Here is a 5548-nt window from a genome sequence, read left to right as displayed (position 1 = left end):
GCAACTGGCTTATAACCATTACCCATGAATATTTATTATAGGAAACTACACTGAAAACCAAAACTATTTATTATCACGCTTTTTACAGAAAAAGTTTGCCCACCCCGATCCAAGTGTATATTAAATTCACCATTTTTATAACTTTAAATGAACAAGCAATGTTCTACAACAAATATTTCTCCTATCATCCATCTATCTATTTACCAGTCATTCTGGGTGGGGTAGGAGGAGGAAAGACAGGTCAGGTAAGGTAAGACTGTCCTCATCCAATGCGCAGAACCAAAGCAGAGGAAGATCAAAACTCCAGTGTAGCCCCAAGACTGCCCCACCACATTCCTCCAACTTTCCAGGCAGATTCTAAAAGAAGAAGACGTCCAATTAGAGCCAGCTAAAATTACCTGAAAAGGTGAAGAGCTTAGTGTAGTTTCCAACAGCTGGGGCCTGTGACCTGAGCCCAAGTCAGTCTGGGAAGAGAACTCAGATGCTTGTCAGGGAGACCCATGCTCGCTCCCTTCTAAGCTTGTGAATTCTGTTACCTTTTTCCTTCTTGTGCCATTGAACAATCTTTATAAAAAAAACTCTTGATCATCTTGACTGATATCAGTGGAAAAGGATTCTTTTCTTTTCCAATATTTGCACTGGGATAGCTCAGATGATCCAAGCGCTCAATGAGGCCACACGTGGTGGCTGCAGGATCTGGGAGAACAAGGGGCACACCCAGGTGGGGAGCTGGAGAAAACATACCTGGGGCAGGGCAGTGGGCAGGAAGGGCCAGGGTTGAGCTCCTTCCCACAGGATTGGCTCTCCCATGCTACAACAGGGAGGGCCTCTCCTTCCAACAGAATTCCAGGAGTCAAGTTACATGTTGGGAGAGATGAGATGGGAGTCCACTTGGTGCTCTGTGCAGGGCGTGGAGAAGTGACTTTCCTCTGGGAAGTCAAGTGGGTAGAGATACCCCCTGGGAAAATGGTAAAGTGAGAAAGTTAAACATTGTCCCATGTAGCCAGGCCCTGCCCAGAAACTTCAGGCATCCAGTGGCCACAGTCTCAAAGCTTCATGCCAGCCTGAGCATCGTACTGTGGCACCCCACCTAGGCCTGTCCTAACAAGGCCCACGTTTCAGAGCTTCCTAGACCCTCAACCCTCCACCTCTGGATTGCATGCTTTCTATGGACACAGGTCCTGCTTTCTAGATTTGTGACCATATTCTGATAAATTCACCACAAGGTCAAATGAAGTCCCTGCCACCTTTGCGTAAGATATTTGAAATTTTTGTAGATATGCCCAGTCTTGAGAAGAAAACCGAATGCTGAGAATTTCTGGGTCATTTCCTCAGTATTGGATTTCACTAGTGGGTTTTAGTCAGCCCACACAGAGGCTTTGTGACTGTCACATACGAATATCGCAAAAATAACAGAAACGTGCTCTCAACTTCAAGGATGACCACCAGAGACCAATAACCATGGTAACAACCAGAGGCACCCTACAGAAGGCGCTGGATTCTTCCAGGCCCTGACATGAGCTTCTTCATTCTCTGCTTCCGCCCTCCTGCTTTTCTACTTCTTCAATTTTCCTTTTCCCCGCTTTTGCTTGATTCTTTCCTGCCCCCCATACTCTGGAATTATTCCTGGAAGACAGGTGCATGCCGGCATGTCAGCCCCATGCGGGCCGGGAGGGGGTTTTCTGCTTTGTTCCCAGCTGTGCCCACAGTACCAAGAACTGTGCCAAGCACACAATGGGAGCACTGTTTGGTGAATGAACGAATGAATGAATGAATGGGGTAGCTAAGGGACCCGGGGACGTTGTCATCATCATCGCATTTCTAACGCCCACCAGGGCTGCAGGCCAAAGCCTATTGCTTTCTTGATGCCTCATAGGGGCATCAACAATCGGTAAATGTTTTCTAGAAGCTCACCCCTCCTCCAACAAGTCTTCAGTGAGATGAAACAAAAATTCCCTTTCCGAATCTGTGTTTTTGGGTACCGTCCAGTTCTCAGTCAAGCCAAGACCAGAGCTTTGACTCTTCGGATGCTTCAGAGCTTGAAGGAGCCCTTGGAGCTCATGTGACTTCCTGCACGGGTTTCTATAGAGAATTGGAAAATTGCACACACGCCTGGAAGACCATTAAGCTGTCTAGCGTTCTGTTCCTCCAGCTCCACGCCTATTCAGTCTGTAAAAATGGCCCAGCAGGGCCCCACGACCTGCCGCGATCAGCGGCTGTCGTAAAGTGCGGCTGCCGTAAAGTATGGCTGTCGTGAAGCGCAGTCCCCGAAAAGTGTTGCTGTCGTAAAGGCGGGGATGAGTCCTCCTCCTTAACCTCTCCCTTTATTTAGATCAGTTTTCCAGATCTTCCCTGAGCAGTGGATGCGCACGAGGCAGCTGAGAAATGAATATCCCGAGGGGCCGCTGACCAGACAGTCCACCAAGCACTTTTAATGCGTTTTCTCATTCGATCCTTGTAAGAACCCTCCATTATTAGCCCGTTTCCCAGATGAGGGAACTGAGGCTTAGGTGGGTTAAATGGCTTGCCCCACACCACAATTAACTAAGTAGAAGAGTCCGGACGTGCACTCAAGTCTGCTTTGCACTAAAATTTGTGCTCTTAACTTTTACAGAAAGTTCCAGGTGTGAGGTGACAAGAGTTACAGGTGCTTGGGCTCTGCGCTCTCAGGAAGAGTCTTCGCTTCAGAGAACAGATGCCTCCCTTGTAAATATCTTGCACACTGAAACTGCTGGCCAAAAAAAACCACGGTTTTTGCTTCTGCATGTTTTGTTGTAAGCATGTAGCAAACCGTCTATATTTAGCATAAATGAGTGTTTGTGAGTGGTCCCGGGAATCTAAATATAATGTATTTTGTTTCTAAGTTACAAACAACTAACTTACAAGGGGAATTTTGGTCTTTAGCCTGTTTATTAAATCAGGCACTTTCTGAACTTTCTTCTACAAGAGGAGAAAAGGAATGACCTTTTACTGAATGTTCCTCATATGCCACCATTGTACAGAACGAGTCCATCTATTCCAGTAGCCCAAGGAGAGAGGCCCTCCCCTCAGTTTATAGGTGAGGAGATGGAAGCTTAGACACAATGAGTGGCAGAATCAGGATCCAGACCAAGTTCCAATGGCAAAGCCAGCCTGTTTCCATGGTTCCTCTGAGCTGGCTGGCATCCTCCCCACACTGAGCATCTGGGGCAGGCTGGAAAGCAGGCCACCACGCTCCCAAATGCTCTCTCAGCGAGCAGGAATCACGCGGTCAGGGTGCCCAGCACGGCGCAAGCCCGAATATCAGCTGTCTGTGTTCAGTGGGTCTGCCCTGAGAATCGGAGGGAGCGCCGCTTGAAAAACCACCGTTGAAGATTCTCAACATGAGGGGGACCCATTCAGGCCGGTGACGAAGAGTCTCTCCTGGACCAAACTCCAGCCAGGCTCCTCTGAGCCCTCTTCTCAACTATATCTCAACTTTGTCCTATATAGACTTGAACAAACACTAACCTAGTTTCTCACAGCTCAAAGCCGCATCCCTAGGTGACCCGAAGTCCCCCTTAAACTGCCAGCTTGAGAAAAGTCAAGGCTGACAAAGAACTGACTGTTCCAGCCAACACCTGAGTGCAGGGCCCCTGCTCCCAGCCTCTGTGGGAGCAGGGGAAGCTAACTTCACGAAGTTCCACTTGACAAACCCAGGGGGGTTTCACGTGGACCAGTCGCCCCTGCCCTCACTTTCTGTGAGTTCTCACTTCCCTGAGTCTACTGAGCCCTGCTCACCGCCTCGCATATTCCCTCATTCTCCCTTTAAAACGCTCGGTGACTTCTGTAAGATCGAAGTTGAGTTCAGTTCACACTGGGCTCTTTCCCCTGTGCCAGTGGTATATTACTGATTAAAATCCATCCTTCCCACTTCAACTAGTGTCCAGCTTTGTCTGTCTTTGACACCAGTCAGCCGGGGCAGGCAGAGCCGCCCCTCTGTGACTGTCACTCTTACTACTCCACAGCCCCCTCCCGGTGCCCCCTCGGCCCCTACCCTGACACTGGTCCTAGCAGCCACTCTCCCTGGCCTCCGCTTCCCGCAGCCTCCTGCCTCTCCCACACCTCCTCCAGGGTTTCCACTTCTCATTGCTGGGAGGAAAAGCAGGAGTCGCCTGAGTCGGGTTCTGGCATGAAATAGAAGAGTGTTTGGGCCAGATGGATGTTCAGGTCGCTGAAATAGCCCATCTGAGCACTACTCGTTCAAACTCTACAAAGCAGCTGTTAAGGGGATTGGGAGGAAGCAGCTTACTTCCGAGGGCCCAAGAACCGGGTGCTGCAGAAAAGGGAGGTGTTGCTGGGAGCTCTGTCCGCCACGCGGTGGTGCTGTCGGAGCGGCCCCTGCAGGGCTCAGCGCCCCGCGCTGGGGAACAAGAGGACGCTGGTGGGGAAGGAAGAGGGCTCTCGGCCACCTTGCGGGGGAGGACTCCTCAAGGCTGGCATCTTCACTCTTAGCTGCCTGCCCTTCAAACCACTTCAGTTATCTGCAGATGGGGTGTCAGCTGGGAGTTTCCATGGGAGTTGGGTAATTTCCAGATAGCTTAGTGTTTCCTCCCCAGTCGTGCACAAGACCAGATGTATCTACTGCTTTCAAGTTTTCAAAAGAAGAGTTGGGGACCTGAGGGTTTTTTTGTTTTGTTTTGTTTTTGCTTTTTTGCGGTACGCGGGCCTCTCATTGTTGTGGCCTCTCCCGTTGCGGAGCACAGGCTCCGGACGTGCAGGCTCAGTGGCCATGGCTCACGGGCCCAGCCGCTCCGCGGCATCGGCAGGGGGACTCTCAACCACTGCGCCACCAGGGAAGCCCGGACCTGAAGTTTTGATGTGGCATTACTTTAGTTTGTGATGAATGTCAAGGGCGTGTAGCCCAGCATCTGAGCCAGGCTCTTGTGAATTTTGGGCGTGTACTGGAATGTCTAGACTCAAGGATGTTCATCTGTAATGTGAGATTATTGGAGTTATGACATTCAAGGTATCTTTAAACTTTAAAATAGTATTTGAACATCTCATATTTTTATATTTTCCCAACACTATTCTGGGCAAACAGTGGTAGCATAAGAAGTAGAATTATGGGGAGATTACATGTGAGTCCTGGAAAATTCTGGGACTCTTTCTATCACTTTATGATCCATCTTCCTGCTGTATTACATCCAAAAGAAATATAAATCTAACTCCAAAAGCAGTGAGAGCAAAGTCATCACCCACCTTAGCAAAATTTCATTAAATTTCACTAATCCCAGAAGCTTCTCAGCCAGAATTTCTCATCTTTCTCTCACCCTTATCTCTTCCCAAGTTTGTGAGCTATTCTTTTCCACCTGAGGGAACCTCCTGTTTCTGTCTTTGCCTGCACTAAGTTTTTCAATTTTTCCAGCTTTACGTATTGCCACTGAAAGGGAGGAAAAAGAGGAGAAGGTCTTCCTATACTTGTTTCTGTCATATATGAATCTAAACACACGTGTAACAATATCTTCTCGGGAGATACTGTTTTCCTTAAAGAGCTAGCAATGTAAATCCTTGACCTTTCAACACAGAG

At 48.8% G+C, this 5548-nt stretch overlaps 1 long non-coding RNA gene across 1 annotated transcript; it reads right to left on the bottom strand.

Annotated features, from left to right (window-relative positions):
• Positions 1–258: 258 nt before the first annotated feature.
• On the bottom strand, positions 259–2163 carry LOC307179789. The gene is made up of 3 exons (XR_013825553.1): positions 1915–2163; positions 745–958; positions 259–357 (listed from the first exon to the last, which is right to left on the bottom strand). It is a non-coding gene; the product is annotated as an uncharacterized lncRNA (long non-coding RNA).
• Positions 2164–5548: the final 3385 nt, after the last annotated feature.

This window comes from Stenella coeruleoalba (genome assembly GCF_951394435.1).
Source record: "Stenella coeruleoalba genome assembly, chromosome: 21".
NCBI lineage: Eukaryota > Metazoa > Chordata > Mammalia > Artiodactyla > Delphinidae > Stenella > Stenella coeruleoalba.
Note: the sequence above shows the minus strand (reverse complement) of the source record. Positions and strands in the feature narration are given on the sequence as shown.